Source organism: Urocitellus parryii, chromosome 15, assembly GCF_045843805.1.
Source record: "Urocitellus parryii isolate mUroPar1 chromosome 15, mUroPar1.hap1, whole genome shotgun sequence".
Classification (NCBI taxonomy): domain Eukaryota; kingdom Metazoa; phylum Chordata; class Mammalia; order Rodentia; family Sciuridae; genus Urocitellus; species Urocitellus parryii.
Window position 1 is genome coordinate 29,963,588 of NC_135545.1, and position 17,778 is coordinate 29,981,365.

The 17,778-nt window shown below is 42.1% G+C and overlaps 1 protein-coding gene across 1 annotated transcript in view; it reads left to right on the forward strand.

Moving 5' to 3' along the window:
* The first annotated feature begins 925 nt into the window (after positions 1–925).
* The window catches only part of Chd9 (chromodomain helicase DNA binding protein 9), a 182,754-nt gene continuing 165,901 nt past the window's right edge, over positions 926–17,778 (forward strand). The window contains exon 1 of the mRNA XM_077793223.1: positions 926–1,202. The gene's annotated coding sequence lies outside the window, so the exon portion shown is untranslated. The remainder of the gene's footprint in view (positions 1,203–17,778) is intronic.

Consider the following 17,778-nt stretch of genomic DNA (forward strand, 5'->3'; position numbering starts at 1 on the left):
ACCTTGGGCAGACCAGGTTTCAGCCCCAGCTTTCCACCCCTAGAGGTGCGCGTTCTCGCTCTGGATCAGGACTCTCGGCTGGGTCTTTCCGCTGCAGGTGTTTAGCACCTGGCCTGAATCGCTGCATCATCCCGGCGGCACTCGCCAGACTCCCGATTTTACAGCACAGGAGCGTGTCCCCGGGGTCTCAGCGCGAAAAGAGAACGTGGGTAGGAATTCACGGCCGTTTGAAAGGGTGGTTCTAGAAACCTTCGCTGTTCCTGTGCGAACCCCGGCTGGCCTAGAGATGCCCTGCGCGAGTGACCTCGGCGTCGACCCCGCCACTGGTCAGCTCACGGCCGGGGCGTGCCCGCTGGGGCCTGACGTGGCGGTGGGGCCGCGGGTGGGCGGCGAGAGGGAGAGAGGCAGCCGGGAGGGCGCGGCCTGACGTGGCGGCCGCCGCGGGGCAGCGAAGGGGAGTCCCGGCCACTGCACTGCTCCGTGCTCCGGCCAGAGGGCGCCCGGCCCCAACCCTTCCCCGCCCCGTGGCCGCCTGGGGCTCTAGGAGTAACCGCGCCGGCGATTGGGTCGGTGGCGCAGCGGGGCCATGTTGGAGCAGGAGGGCAACCCCGCCTTCCACCGCCCTCTGCTCTAGGTCAAGCCGGGCCGTGAAGGAAGGAGAACGGAAAGGGGGATCCTCCCTCCGGGGTAGCCCGACACTGCCGGTGTGGCGACCGGAGCTGCAGCGGTCATCACCGCCCCCCCCGCTCGCCTGGCCAATCAGCGGCGCGGGTACAAATATGCAAATGATGCGCCGGTGCTGCTGGAGTGCCGCTCGCAGGGGCTGGTGGGGTCGCGCTGGGGGAGTGAACTGGGCCAATCAGGCGGGTGCGTGGCGGCGCGGGGGAGGCGGTGCCCCTGCACTCCTCCCTCCTCTCCCGGCCCCGCGCTGACAGGGGGGCCTGGCCGCGCCGCGGGTAAGTGCTGCCGCCGCCCGCCGCTGCCACCCGCCGCCTTAGGCGTGGGGAGGAAGCCCGGGGACACCGCGGGGCAGCGGCTGCGGCTCAACTGGTGGGGAGAGGAGAGGAGGGAGAGGGTTCTGTCAGCCAGGTGGTCGCTTGCGGCTGCCCCCGCCTGGCCAGCCGCGCGTGTCAGTCTTGGTCGAGGCAGGGGGCGGCGGGGGCGCCTCAGTCATGGCGAAGCGCGAGAGCCAGCGAGCGGCGGTGAGTACGTGCTTTCTCCGCCGCCGCTGCTTGGCCGGGGTGGGGGGGTCGGGGCAGGCAGGGCCGCTCCGCCGCTGTCTGAGGTGAGGGGCGGGCGCGCGGGGAGGGGTTGCTGCCCGCACGTGCGGCCCAGCTAGCCTGCGGCCCGCCCCGCGACTGTCATGGCTGCGGGCTGCTGCCCCCGCCCCCTAGCCCGCAGACCCTGGGGTCGGGACCCGGCCACCGTGCCTGTTGCGTTGATGGGAGGTGCGGGCAGGGCGTGGAGGAGGTGGACCCCCTTCCCTGCCCCGCGAGAGGTCGGGGCCTCCCTCCCGTGTGGGTTCCCTTCCGAGGGTCGGGCTTCCCTCCATCCTGCAACCTCTTCCCCCGCCTGCTGTCTCGCCTGCGTGACTCATGACAGGGCGTCCCGCGTGAGTGCCGGGAGCCCCGGAGCACGGGACGCCCCCGGCACTTTCCCAGGCCTCGCCTCTTGGTTCCTAGCACCCAGCCTTTCCTGTGTTCTTTCGCTCCGGGGGGCAACCCCGAGGGCCTCTCCACCTCTGAAGCTTGGCCAGGACCCCACGAGCCGGTTTGAGTTCTACCAGTGCTGCTCCTTCTCGATGTATGTCTGGGTGTGGGACGCGATGGGTGGTTCCAGGACTCTCTTCTCCGACATCCATCCCAAAGCCAAGAACGACTCAGACTGCCTGGGTGTCTAACTGGCTTGTTGCAGCCGCCAGCTCAGAGAGAGGTTTCTGTTTGTTCCTTTTTTGGTTTTGTTTTGCCTCAAAAGAAAAAAAAAAAAAAGAAAGAAAGAAAAAAGAAAAGAAAAAAGAAAGAAAAATAAAACTTTTTGGAACAAAGTAGACAAGAATTAAAGTTGCGATATTAGTAGTGCTATACAATTTCTTTATGAAGCTTGGGATTTGACACTATTGTGACTTTTATCCATTTATGTGAAATACATCTTCCGATACCCTCCCCCCATTAAATAAAGTTTATGTTCATTAATAAAACCACTGTCACAGTTTAGTTCCTCAGTTTTGCATGCTGCTTTTCACCTTTTTCTTTCTTTTGATTTCACATTCTCCAGTTGTTAACCATGATTTGAACTCAGAAGATTTCCTCTTATTGATGTTACTTTCTACTTAAACTCTGTACATAACTATGCAGGAAGTTTTAAAGGAACAACTTGGTCTACAAACACTTGAATATACAGAAGGTGAACTTGAGAGTACTCAACAATGCAGGAGGAGGAGATTTTTAAGTTCTTTGTAGTGCAAAGTGATGAGCATAGTGTTTTTTCTGTTCTTGAATTTACAGAACTTGAATTTAGATGCACCTTTTTGCCTATAGCAGGCCACCTGGAAACTTACAGGTTTAAGTGAAGAACATTGTTTCTCAGGGCAAGTTAAACTTCTTATGTATCTTGAAGACTTTCTTCATTGAATTTGATAATATTAAATAGTTACAATGTACTACAAATATTAGCAAGTCTCAGTCCTTAGGGAGTTTCATATAAGTTACAGACCATATAATATGGACATGAAATGCACTGGGGGAAAAAAGTAGTTGTCTTTCAGGTTTGGTTAAGGGTAACTCTCCCCATGAAGAATTTCAGGGAGGTGATAATATAGTGTAAGAAAATCAAACCAAATCAAAAAACACAACTTGTGATTGATTGACTAGGGGGAGATGCTGTCCTAAGGACATAGGAAATTACCATTAGAAATAACAACAGTAGGGCTGGGGTTGTGGCTCAGTGGCAGAGATCTTGCCTCATACATGTGAGGCACTGGATTCAATCCTCAGCACCACATAAAAATAAATAAACAAAATAAAGATATTGTGTCTATGTATAACTAAAATAAAAATTTAAAAAACCAGCAATATTGTGATTATGACCAGTAAAACCCTGTTCTTGACTTGGAGAGAATCAAGACTTACTTGTGTAGCTGTAGTCAGTATTCTTGACCTCTGCCAGCTTTAGATTTCTTCAGTATAAAATTTAGTTTCCAGCATTTGTACAGTTTTAAGGTTCTCAGTATTTTATGAGGTTTGTCCCCTGAAATACAAAAATTATATTTGGATTTCAAGTGTTAAGACCAATGTTTAAAAACAAGTAGTGGTAGAGTTGGCCTTTTGCAAAGCACATTTATTAAAGAAAAATCTCAAGGAGGGACAGGTATGAATAAAGATTAAAAAACTAAAAGCATCCTTAATGAAAAAAGCCTAGGACAAGATTAAGATTAATGAAACTGACCATGCTGCAAACCTGTAATCCCAGCTACTTTGGAGGTTGAGACAGCCTGGGCAATTTAGGAAGACCCTGTCTCGGAACAAAATATAAAAAGGGAAAAGGGCTAGGGATGTAGCTTAGTTGTAGACTGCTCTTTTTTTTTTTTTAATTTAAAAAAATTTTTTAGTTGTAGATGGACATCATATCTTTATTTTTGTTTACTTATTTATTTATTTATTTTTTAGTGTGGTTCTGGGGATTGAACCCAGATCTTCATGCATTCAAGGCAAGTGCTCTGCCACTGAGCTACAACCCCAGCCTTCTAGAATGCTCTTGAGTATAATAGTATATAAATTATTTTTCAATTTGAATGTATTATGAGAAACTCTTAGCTTCAAACCACTTACGTAATGCAATTAATTTTGGTACATGAAAAGTTTAGATATTCTAAAGGGTTAAATGTGTTGTTAATGTAAACAGTAGAAGAAAAAGCTAACTAGAAATAAAAGAAAAATGAAATTCTAGAGGGCAGAGTAAAAAAAAATGACAGATAATACACCTGGGGAAATTTTTATCAGATAATAATAATCAGTACAGTGAATAAAGAGCATAGGGAAGAATATCAAAACTTGAGGTTGTTGATCAATGTGAAAACTGTTGAAAGCATGTTATATAAGTGTTTGAAAAACTTTTCTTTTCTTCCTGTTGACTGGGGATTGGAACCTAGGACCTGAGCACATGCTAAGCAAGCAGTTTATTACTAAGCTATATACATCCAGCTCAGACATGCACTTGATATATTCAGCCCTTTGGTGCTAGGAATCAAACCTATAGCCTCAGACACGTTAGGCCAGTACTCTACCACTGAGCTGTATCACCAGTCCTTTTGAAAAACTTTAAAAACTGAAAACTGGAGTTATAAGAGATTTATGGACACTTTCTTAAAAGAGAATGATTTTATTTTTAACCTTTTAAATTCTTTGTAGTGTTAACAAGAGATAGACTTCTTACATAAATGTAAGATTTTGCTTTTTTATACTTTTAACTTTGTGAAGATAAGTTCTTACTTATGGGTACTATCATGTAGCACTTTATGCTTCTGTTTATTTCCTTATTGAAATTTCATTCCCTTTCCACCTCTTGTAACTTGCCAGATTGAATTCCACCTTGTGAATAAGATCATCTCTTGTTTTTGTCTTATTTTGTGTCGTTTTTTGGCACCAGGGATTGAACCCAGGGGCATTTAACCCTTGAGCAACATCTTCAGCCATTTTTTATTTTGAGACTGGGTCTTGCTGAGTTGCTGATGCTGAGACTGTTTTGAACTTGGAATTAATTCTCCTTCCTTGGGCTATCAAGCCACTGGCATTGTTGGAGTTCATCACCATGCCTGGCCCTCATCTCTTGTTGTGGCCCTTAGGGATTTCTTCTTCCCATGAAATAATGTTTTTTGTCTCACTTCCTGACATCTCTCTTGTATTGCCTTTAAGTTTTCAGGAACATTTGTGCTCTTCTTTTTTAGATACAGTTGGAAAGCTAATCAAGTGACAGTGGGAGACAGAAAAGGAAGCCACTTTTCAGCTATAATTTATTCTCTAGTCTCTGGGTTGTTCACATCCATTTATTAAACAAATTTAAATGTTGTATTAATTTATTATATGTTATATTAAGTTTAGTGATCTTTACCTTCATGGGATGCACACTTTAATAGTAGAGATAGGTAAAGAATAAGTAAATAAATATAAAATGACAACTTATGATGAAGTCAATGAAAAGAATGGACTGCTATGAGATAAAGGGGTAGGATTTTAGATTTTGTGGTCAGTGAAGACCTCTTTCAGGTAGTGACATTTAAGTTGAGACATAATAAGAAATCAGACAAGTAAAGAGGGAAAAGAGTTTTATTGGAAAAGAAAAATTTGTTTGAATACTATGAGGCAAGAAAGAACTTATAGTTTAAAAATACCAGTGTGAGCCAGGCACAGTGGTGCATGCCAGTAATCCCAGTAGCTTGGGAGGCTGTGGCAGGAGAATTGCAAATTCTAAGCCAGCCTCAGCAAGAGGGAGGCACTAAGCAACTCAGTGAGACCCTGTCTCTCAATAAAATTCATAATAGGGCTGGGGATGTGCCTCAGTGATTGAGTGCTCCTGAGTTCAATCCCTGATAAACCTCCCCCCACCAAAAAAAAAAAAAAAAAAGTACGAATGTGAAAATGGATTCGATAAGGCCAGAGTGAAGCAAAAATATATAGTTGTTTTGACTAGACATAATGGTAGCTGAAATTAGGATGGCAGCTGCAGAAGTGAAAGAAAGCGTTATCTTCTTTTCATATATTTCCTTTATTTTTTCCTTTCATATACATACAACATACATATAAGAAATAGGTTGAGGTAGGATGAGCCATTAACAACTTGACGATGGCTCGATTGGATGTTAGAAGAAAGGTGTCAAATTATTTCAGTAATGGTTCCTGACTTAAGGAACTAGAGAGATGGTGACAATGATTGAGATGAAGATGATGAAGGGAAGAAAAAGTTTGGCATGAAATGAAGTTTTGAACACCATTGTCAGACAAGTACAGTAGAAAATGAAGTTTGCCTTTATGTGACAATGATAGTTACTTCAGGATAGGATAGATATAACTACATGTGATGCCATAGCAAGCTTCATGTTTATCTTTTAAAGCTTTTATTTTTTTTAACTTTTATTTATTTATTTTTTGGTACCAGGAATGGAACGCAGAAGCGCTGAACCACTGAGCCATATCTCCAGCCTTATTTTGTATTTTATTTAGAGACAGGGTCTCACTGAATTGCTTAGTGCCTCACTGTTGCTGAGGCTGGCTTTGAACTTGGGATCCTCCTTCTTCAGCCTCCCAAGCTGTTGTGATTACAGGTATGGGCCACTGTGCCCAGCTCTTATTTTAATTTTTTTGGTGCCAGGGATTAAACCCAGAGGCACTTTACTACTGAGCCACATCTTCAGCTCTTTTTAATGAGAGAGGGCCCTCACTAAGTTGCTAAGGATGGCTTTGAATTTGAGATCTTCCTGCCTCAGCCTCCTGCACTGCTGGGATTACAGTGTGTGCTCCACTTTGGGCTTCACTTTGAAAAAGATAACTGAGATGATTTTATGGGGTGTACCAGAGATTGACAATTACATGCATGCACCACGACTTGAGCTGATCTTTTTAACAATTCAGTTTTTGAAGTTTTATTTGTAAATAGTCTCATAATTCAGATTAAATTAGATATAAAGTTGTGAAAGAAATAATAAAGATTGAGCATCCATAAGCTGAAAACCTGAAATTTAAAATGTATCAAGATCCCTAACTTTTTAAGTACTGACATGACACCTCAAATGGAAAATTCCATACCTGATCTAATTGTGATGGATTGCAGTCAAAATGAAGGCACAGTAAAAATACTGTATAAAATTATCTTTAGACTATCTGTAGAAGGTGAAACGAATTAATTTCATGTTTAGTCTTGGATCCCATCCCTAAAATACCTCATACATACATATGGAAATATTAGAAAACCCAGAACACCTCTGGTCTTGAGCATTTCAGATAAGGTATACTCAACTGAGATAATATTTGATGAATTTAAATATATAATAGGTGATGGTGCAGAATATAAGTTTCATGGCCTTGATATTCTTATTATAATAGCAGCCTTGTCAGTTATTAGCTCGCAGGCAGCCCAGTGCTAAATTTGTAATCCCTCCATCTGATGGGGTCTTGCTAACTTGCTTAGGCTAGCCTTAAACTTGAGATGGTCCTGCCTCAGGCTTCCAAATTGATGGGATTATATCTGGCAAAGTTTGTTTTATCTTAAAATTATATTCTGTCCATATCACAGATCAGATAAATTTAAAATATTTAAAAGCTAATTTCTGTTTTTGCAATGTTTATTTTTAAAAAGGCATTTAGAGCTGAGAGTGAGTCTTTAGGATAACAGATTTGCACCACTGTGCCAGGTGAAACCCTGTGTTTGATCTCCAGCACCACAGAAGTGAAAGACAATATAATGCTGGCTCTCATCTGAAATCCCAGCTACTAGAGGGGCTGAAGGCAGGATTGCAGTTGTAGATAGACAGCATGCTTTTATTTTATTTGTTTATTTTTATGTGATCCTGAGGATCAAACCTAGTGCCTCATACATGCAAGGGAAGCACTCTGCCACTGAGCTAGAGCCCCAGCCCCTGAAGGCATGATTGCAAGTTCAGCCTCAGCAATTTAGTGAATCTCTAAACTTAGTAAGACCATGTCTCAAATAAATAAATAAATAAATAAAAGGGCTGAGGATGTACCTCAGTGGTAAAGTACCCCTGGGTTTAATTCCCAATATCCTCCCCACCCCCGCACCCCCTCTCCCCCACCCGCACACACACACCTGCAAAAAAAAAAAAAAAAACAAAGATTTTTTTCACCTGAGTGAAGTGGCTCACACTTACAATCCAGCGACCTGGGATCTGAGCAGGAGGATATGTTCATCCTTAGCAATTTAGCAATCTCTTCAGCAACTTGGCAAGATTCTATCTCAGAAAAGAGTGACGGGGGTAGGGGGACAGAGGATGGGGGGGGGATGCTGGGGTTGTGGCTCAGTGTGAAGAACTGGGTTTGACTCTCAGCATGCATATCATATAAATAAATAAAATAAAGGTCCATTCACAACTAAAAAGTATTGAGATGTAACAGTGTTCGAGTGCCCTCAGTTCAATCCCCACTACCTTTGAAGAAACAGGTCCTCTTAACCTAAAATAAATCTAGGAATGAGAAATGTAGCTCAGTTAAGTTATAGTGCTTGTCTCACATGTACAAGGCCCTGGGTTCAATCCTCAGTACTATAAATAAATAAATAAACAAACAGAAATTTAGGATTATAGATTTGGTGTACTTATTTAGTCTGTTTTATAGTTGAAGCAATCTAGGTACAGAGAAACTGAATTCTCAAGGTTTCTAATATTAGGGAAGACTCAGATTACATAATTGAGTGGGTTCACTGCATCTCAAAATCTATGAACATGCTTATTCTGTTTTGATGAAAATGTCTTGAAATCAACAATGTAACAGAATTTACTGGTCCTTTCAGAGATCATCCTATATTTGCTACTTTTCTTAATGACAAATACTCTGTATTTCAGTTAGGTTTTAAAAAACCTTGAAGTCATACGCAGAAAAGTATATAAATAATATGCATATGTCTATGATTTATTACAAAGTGAACACATCTCTGAAACTACCACCCGAATTAAAAAAAATTATTTGCAACCTCAAAGCTCCCCTCAAATACTTAATTATCACTTCCATTCTATCTTTCCGGAGGTGACTGGGAAACTAGGCAAAAGTTTTTTTCCCCTTTGCTAGGGATCAAACCCAGAGGCTTACATGTGCTTACATGTGCTAGGCAAGTGCTGTATCACTGAGCTATGTATCTTTAGTAAGACAGGATCTTACTAAACTGCTCAAGGAGGTCTTGAATTTGTGATCCTCCTGTCTTAACTTCCCAAATTGCTGGTATTATAGATGTGGGTCATTGTGTCTGGGTTAGTATACTCTTCTGTATGATATTTCTGTTTTTCCATGCAGAAGTACTTTCATTCTAAGTGCTGTTGATTCTAATGTATGATAGACATGTTTTCAATTTTAGACTACTGTGAATAATATTGATGTGAACATTACCATGCATGTCTCTTGGTACACATGTGCAAACATTTCTTGTAGAGTTTATATTTCTAGGAGTGAAAAACCTAGTCATAGATACATGTATGTTCAACATTAGTGGTAATGCCTTGTAGTTTTCCAAACTTGTTCTAATTTACATTTTTTAAGTAGAATATGAAAAAAAGGCCAGTTACCCCAAATTTAGCTATGTGGTTTGATTACTAATGTAATTGTACATCTTATAAAAAAAAATCCAAAGAGAGCTATTTTATGAATATCTATTTCTGCCTAAAGGAGCTTTAATAGAAAGGCATATGAGATAGCAAAAAGAAAGGATTTTCAGTTAAAAAATGAGTACTCATGCTATATTTGTTGGAAAACTGCAGATTCTGTTTTGTGGAGGGACTCTGGGAATTGAACCCAGGAGCAATTTACCACTGAACCACTTCGCTACCCCTTTTTAGTTTTGAGACAGGGTCTTGTTAAGTTGCTTAGGGCCTTACTAAATTGCTGAGGCTGGCTTTGAACTCGTAATCCTTCTTTCTCAGCCCCCTGAGTAGTTCAAATTACAGGTGTACACCATTGTGCCTATTGGTTTACTGCCAATTGTAACATAGCACAGTTTTATACATTGAAGTAATATTCAAATTATAAAATTCAATTATTTCTTATAAAATTATAAGAAACTGTTTTGGTTTTTTTTCATTTTCTTATTTTATTGTATTGACAGTTGAACCCAGGTCCTCATGGATGCTAGGAAACTACACTGAGCTGCATCAGCTCTTTTTAATCTATCTTGAGTCAGGGCCTCCCTAAATTGCCTAGACTGACCTTGAACTTTCTATCATCTATAGTAGGTAAGATTATATGGGCCATCATGCTCAGTACTGTTGTCTCTTTTTTTAATATTTATTTTTTAGTTGTAGTTGATACAATATGTTTATTTATTTATTTTTATGTGGTGCTAAGGATCGAACCCTGTGCCTCACACATGCCAGGCAAGTACTCTACCACTGAGTCACAACCCCAGCCCTGTTGTCTTTTCTTGATCCTTAAAAAAGTTTAGTTTTTAAGGTGGATTGAACAGTATACCACTTTTTTTTTTTTTAATATTTATTTTTTAGTTTTCGGCGGACACAACATCCTTGTTTGTATGTGGTGCTGAGGATTGAACCCAGGCCGCACGCATGCCAGGCGAGCGCGTTACCGCTTGAGCCACATCCCCAGCCCAACAGTATACCACTTTAGGGGATATAATTTGTGAAGAATTAAATACATAACTTAAAGAAATGTTACCTAAGGAGACGGAGGAGGAGAAAATGTTTTTGTCAAGGTAAATTTTGTAACTATTAGAAACTGTACAGTATACTTTGGAATAAGTTTCTGGGGAAGGAGGGGGAAAAAGTATTACAAAGCTCTGTATTATTCCTGAGATTTATAGAAATTTGTCAGAAATGACCAAAGTTCCCAGCACTACAGATAGGATATGTATATCATATAAATAGGAACCTCTACGGTATTGCTTTCTTAGCATACGTTAGGTCAGAAACTTCAAGAAGGGGACTAACGAGTCCATTACATGGTCTCCTTAAAGTAATACAAAGTTAGGTTTCATATATCTTTATTTTATGCCAGTAGTAAAAAGTTTTAAGACAATAATTTATAGTATTTCAAGAAAAATGAAATTGAATTTCTCAAAGATTTGAATGTGAAATTACATTTTAGAGGATATGTTAAAGATGTATCAAGATTTGATTGAAATGATAAGTGAATTTGATAGACATGAAGTCAATGCATAGAAACTTGTATCTATTAAAATATTTAAAATCAATCAGAAAAGCAAGAAAAGCCTCAGGAAAGAAAATCCAAGGTAATGCTGTGTAAGAGAAGCTAAGAGAATTTCCAGGAAATGAAGGGGTTCAGTGAACTGAGTTTACAAAACATTTCAACATCTTTTCTTAGCGGGTAAGCAGTGTGGTGGCTGGTACCTGAGAAGAATGTCATAGTTGACTTTTGTTTCCCTGCTTGAATATATTCTTTTCTTTCCTTTTTTTTTTTTTTGTGGGGGGGGGTACTGGAGATTGAAGCCATGGGCACTTAACCACTGAGCCACATCCCCAAATCTTACATATAAGTTGCTTAGGGCCTCGCCAAGTGACTGAGGCTGGCTTGGAACCTGGATTCTCCTGCCTCAGCCTCTTGAGCCACTAGGATCACAGGGGTGTGCCACCAAGCTCAGCCATAGTCTTAAGATACTCAAAACCTAATGGTATATGATAAATGATGGGAGTTTTCATATGAAAGACAGTATTAGTCTCTGTTGTCACTGGGATTAGTGATGGCAAATGATTTCTTAGTGGTCAAAGATAGGTTTTAAGGGAGCCTTTGGATTTGTCTAGATAATAACCATGAATATAGTATAGTTGCAGTAACATGATACTGGCAGAAACTACAAAGCACAAAAGGTTAACAAGTATTTAGAAAAATGGAAATGTCACTGGAGGTCTTTCTTTCTTCTTTATACTTTTTTTTTAGTTGTAGATGTGATGTTAGGATCGAACCCATTGTCTCACTCATGCTAGGCACTGAGCTACAACCCCAGCGCCTGTCTTTTTTATATGCCCCAGTCTTAGAGGCAGTGAATCACTTATTTTAAGTATTTGGCATTTAATGGAAAGAGAAATAGGATGATTTGGTTTGTACCTTTTTGTTAAGGTAGAGATAATGTGCTGATGCTCAGAAGAGAAGCAGGCAATTGCAACAGGATAATTAAGAATGCCAAGAGAGATGGAATACATGTGGGTACAAGTCACTTTGAAAGGCTGAATGGAATGGGGTTAAGAGGTGAAAGATTTGCTTTGGAGAAGGACCATGCTTCCTTTCCCGAGAATAGGTAGGAAAAATAGGATAGGTGCAAAGACATACTTGGTTCTGAAAAGATGATTTTGTGGTGAATTTAAACTGAAAAACCCCAGAAGGCTAAGAGGTGACACTGTCCTTAGCTGAAAAGGGAAATTTAATATGAGACTTGAAGAGAGATAACATAAAATAACTTTAAAGAGATAGCCTAGAAGCATAAGGAAATTAATTAAAAAACTTTTAAGCAGAGGCAAGAGCCACTTGAAGTAAAGTGTATAAATCAGTATTAACCTTGTATTAATAAGGTGCTTGTAATAAACAGATTAATATTCAGAAAATATTAATTGAATTGAGTTGGGTGGATACCTGGAGATAAAATTATAGTGGTAATTATAATACAATATGATATATTGAGTGAATGAAAAAAGTCACCAGGGTATTGAAGTTGATAAGACAGTACTGGACATTATTGGTAGAAGAATTTGAGAAGTTCTAGAGAAGCCTAATAGTTGTGGAGATCTGGAGATAAAATTAGAGTGGTGATTATAATACAGTTGTCACTGGGGTTAGTGATGGCAAATGGGTTCGATCCTTAACACCACATCTACAACCAAAAAAAGTATTAAAGATTGAATGAATGAAAAAAGTCACCAGGGTACTGAAGTTGATAAGACAGCATTGGGGATTACTGGTAGAAGAATTTGAGACGTTCTAGAGAAGCCTAATCGTTGAATGACTATAGACTCTTGGGAAGGCAGAAAGGAGATGATGGAAATGATAGGTATGAGAGGGAAGGCTACATTAATTAAGCATGTATATTTTGTAGTACTGGAGATCAAACTTGATACCATGCATGCTAGGCATGTGCTCTACCACTGAGTAATATCCCTAGTCCCCCACTTCCATATTTTTAATGTATTTTTTTTATAAATCCCACAATGGCACTTCATTTTAGGTAGTGATAATCAAGGCTGTCTCATATTTTAGTTTTTTTTTCTTCAGTTTTTAGATGGACACAATACTTTATTTATTTGTTTGGTACCATTGATTGAGCCACATCCCGGCCCTGTTTTGCATTTCATATAGAGACAGGGTTTCACTGAGTTGCTTAGCGCCTCGCGGTTGCTGAGCCTGGCTTTGAACTCTCCTGTCTTAGCCTCCCAAGCTGCTGGTATTACAGGCATGCGCCATCACGTCCAGCTTCATCTTTTAGTTTTTATATTCAAACTTTGAAAAACCCTACATTTGAAAGTTTCCTATTTTTAGTGCTAGTTGAAATTTATTTGGCTTTAGAATGTATATTTATACTTAATTTGGTGTGGGTGTAATTGATGTTCTAGACTAGTACTTCCAACTCATCTCAGTAGCTATTAGGAAATTTGTAATCTAATTTCAGTTTCAAAAGTTATTTATCCTCATTCAGTTTTTAAAAAATATTACTTAGTTGTCAACGGACTTTTATTTTATTTATTTAAATGTAATTCTGAGAATCGAATCCAGTGCCTCACACTTGCTAGGCAAGCACTCTACCACTGAGCCACAATCCTAGCCCTATCCTCATTCAGTTTTTAACCATGAGTTTAGATGAGAAAATATTAATTTTGTTTATGTTTAAAGATTTTAAATGTGAATGCCAATAAGTAATTTGCACCTAGTAAATGTCTAACAATCTGTAGAGGAAGATGTTAATAATATAAGCAGTATACAAGTACTAGTTTTGTGGTTTTCAGTTCTCTTAATCCTTTTTTTTTTTTTTTAATTAGAAATCCTCTGTGAAGGTATTGTTAGTAAAATGAAAAGTGAAATATTCAAGGTGAAACCTTACTTGGGGGAAGGATAGGCCATTTCTTCCTTTCAGTGGCTACAGATTATCCAGCATTACAAGAAGCATAGTTTGAAAACACTTGAGTGTTTTTACACACTGCTTTACATGTATTATTTTACAGTAGTTCCATGTGATTAGTACTAACAATTCCCATTTTACAGATAAAGAAACTTCAGCTTCAAAATGATTAAATGGCTTGCATAGTAAGCAATAAAGCCAGAATTCCAACCATGATAGTCTATTTTCAGAACCTGTGAAATTCCTATTCTATAAGGTCCATTATAGAACTATTTATTAATTGAAAGTAAAATTCATCACTGAGGAATGGCTGGAAATTAAACTTCAAAATTGAATCATTGGAACTTCTTTAAAATTGTGATGAAGGATCTATAACAATTTTTATGATTTTAACCATTTTTAAGTGCACATTCAGTGGGGACATTCTTTTTTTCTCTCTCTTTTCTTTCTTTCTTTCTTTTCTTTTTTCTTTTTTGCAGTACAGAAGATTGAACTCAGGGGTGCTTAACCACTGAGTCACATTCTTGGCCCTTTTTTGTATTGTATTTAGAGATAGGGTCTAACTGAGTTGCTTTGGGCTTCACTAAGTTACTAAGGCTGGCTTTGAACTTTCAATCGTCCTATCTCAGAGCCTCTGGGATTACAGGCGTGTACCACTTCACTGGTCAGGACATTCTTTTTTCTATTTCATTTTTCTTATTTTTGTGCTACTGGAGATTTAACTCAGGGGATGTGGGCGGGGTGCTTTAACACTGAGCTCAACCCCCAACACTTTTTAAAATTTTTTTTTATGCTGGGCGCTGTGATGCATGCCTGTAATCCCATCGGCTCCACTCAGGAGGCTGAGGTAGGAGGATCTCTAGTTCAAAGCTAGCCTCAGCAATGGTGAGGTGCTAAGCAACTCAGTGAGACCCTAATTGTCTCTAAATAAAATACAAAATAGGCTGGGAATGTGGCTCAGTGGTTAAATATCCCTGATTTCAATCCCCAGTTACCCCCTAATTTATTTCCATACAGGGTTTTGCTTAGTTTACAGAGGCTGGCCTCAAACTTGAAATCCTACTGCCTCAGCCTCCTGAGGCACTGGTATTACTGGCCTTTGGGACCATGCCAGGCTATTATTGTCATGGAAGAAGAGATATCTCTGCAGAAGTTCCCAGAGAAAAGCAGGAACTCCACTCAGAACTAGCAAGTTTATTAATCTCAGCATGTGTCAGTCAAAGGCTTAGAGGTTTATTTAGGAAAGTAGATACACATTCAAGGAGGGCAGGCAATCTCAAAAGAGAGATGCCTTTGGAGTAAAAGCAAGTACGGCTTTCAAGGGAGAATTTGAGGTATCTACAGAGGGAGAGACAGCCACCCATTGTTGTAGGGTGTTAATATTCATAGTGGGTCGGTGCTAGGGGCTGTACAAGAGGTGGAGGCAGGGTGGAGCTACACAATTTTCATGTCAGTTTTTCTCTTACTTGCACTTTTCCCTCATTTTACAAGGGCATATCAGTCAAGTTCAAGGTTTACAACTGTGGGGCTGGGGATGTGGCTCAAATGGTAACGCACTTGCCTGGCATGTGCGGGGTGCTGGGTTCGATCCTCAGCACCACATACAATAAAGAAGTTGTGGTCGAAAAAGATGGCGGCGAAGGGAGTGCATCACCTTAGTGCGTTACTAAGCGTGAGAAAGACGATGTGAAACGGCTGGAGGCTATCTTGTTGGGAACTTCCAGTGAAATTGAGGTGCTCCAGAATCTAGTGGACAGATTTCCATCGTGCGAAGTTCGGCTGTGAGAGCTCCATTTCTCCGCACGGAGGGTCGCATAGCCTGACAGGCGATCTCCCCGAGGCTGGAGTCTGTGGCGCGCGCTGGGGAGCGGCAAAGTGCCGGAGCGGGGGAGCAGCGATACAGATTCGGGGGGCTCCCGCCAGTGGTACATTGGCAGCCCTTAGCGCTGAGTTCCGGCTTTGAGACAGAGGAGAGAAGCGGCCCAGTTTGGTTCCAGACACCGGTCGGACCACAGAGGAGGACAGCAGCCGCCATTTCGGAGAGATGATGTAATCATCCCCATGTTCTACTGATCTCAGCTCATTCAGCTACGGAACAGGTGATTTCAGGCTCTTATTTGCCTGCGTCTAGCAGACAGATTTCTTGCTCAGGCTCGGGACTGGGGATCTTGTGGAGAATACTCCTAGAGGCTCGTGCCTCGCAAGGCGTGCGCCGGGCACTGAGCAGCTGGATTCTGGTTCCCGGGGCTAACCTGGCCCAGGTCTGAGGAAACTGAGGAGACTGCCGGTGGAGGCCAGCTCCAAGTGGAGCGTGCGCTGAGCTTGGGGCGACTGAGTTCTGACTCCCGGAACAGTTTTGGCCTGGGGCTGGGGAACCCGTGTGGGTCGCTTGCTGGAGCCAGCTCCCAGCGGAGAGTGCGACGGGATAGGAGAGGCGGGGTTCTGGCTACCTAAGCTGCTTTGGCCCAAGGCTAGGGAACCTGCGGTGACTGCTTCTCAATCAGGGTCCTGCTGGGTGCTGTGGGGGCAGAAAGGAGCTTCCACCTGCACCCAGAGCAGGCCAAGTGACCCGCCGGCGTGGTATCATGACACCCCAAATGCAGCTGGGGCTGAAGAGAGTAGCCACCCACGCCTAGAACAGGACCAGCGACCCCGAGGCGCGGTAGCCAAGTAACCTCATTTGGAGTAGGGGCTGTGCAGAGCTGTCATCTGAGCAAGCAGGGCAGGCAGACCTGCCGCCCACTGGCAAGACAGGCCAGGTAGCTTGCCAGCGTGGTGGACACGCAACACCGAGGCAGGCGCGTCACACTGGTTGGAGTGGGGGTGGAGCAGGGTCGCCGCCCGGGAACGGAGGGGGCTCAGCGACCCATTGGAGAGGTCGTCAGGTACCCCCATTGGGAGTGGGGGCTGTGCAGAACTGCGACCCACCGGCCTAGAGGTCTGCCAGCTTGGTAGACACGTCACACCAATTGGAGTGGGGACCCAGCAGAGCCGCCACCCACATCCAGATCAGGACCAACGACCCCAGGGCGTGGTAGTTACGTTACCACAATTGGAGTGGGGGCAGAGCAGAGCCGCCACCTGTGCCCGCAGGGGGGGCAGACCTGCAACCGATCAGCGTGGTAGACAGACCACCATAATTAGAGGAGGAGCACAGCCATTACCCGCCCTGCAAGGGAGACTTCCCAACTATACAAGAGCAATATAAATAAATAGGGGGTAAATTTCAAAAACACAACAGTTGCACTAAGCAGAAAGAAACTCGAGCAGTATGAAAAGACAAGGAAAGAAAGGACCACAAGCAATGCAGGTCAGCTCAACTTTAGAAGAGGTAGTAGCTGCAACAGATGGAATGTCAGATAAAGAGTTCAGGATATATATGCTTCAGATGATCTGGAGTCTCAAGGAAGATATGAGACAGCAAAATCAGACAATGAAAGATCACATTGACAAACAAATCCAGGAAGTAAAAGATCAATTTCACAGGGAGATAGAGGTAATAAAAAACAAATAAATAGAAATCCTAGAAATGCAGGAAACAATAAACCAACTTAAAAACTCAATTGAGAATACTACCAGCAGAGTAGATCACTTAGAAGAGAGAACATCAGACAATGAAGACAAAGTATTTCAACTGGAAAAGAACATAGACAGCTCAGCAAGTCTGCTAAGAAACCATGAGCAGAACATCCAAGAATTATGGGACAATATCAAAAGACCAAATTTAAGAGTCATTGGGATACAGGAAGGCACAGAGCTCCATACCAAAGGAATAAGCAGTCTATTCAGTGAAATAATACGAGAAAACTTCCCAGACTTGAAGAATGAGACAGAATCCCAAATCCTAGAAGCCTACAGGACGCCGAATGTGCAAAATCATAAGAGATCCACACCTAGACACATTATAATGAAGATGTCCAACATACAGAATAAGGAGAGAATTTTAAAAGCTGCAAGAGAAAGAAAGCAGATTACATTTAGGGGTAA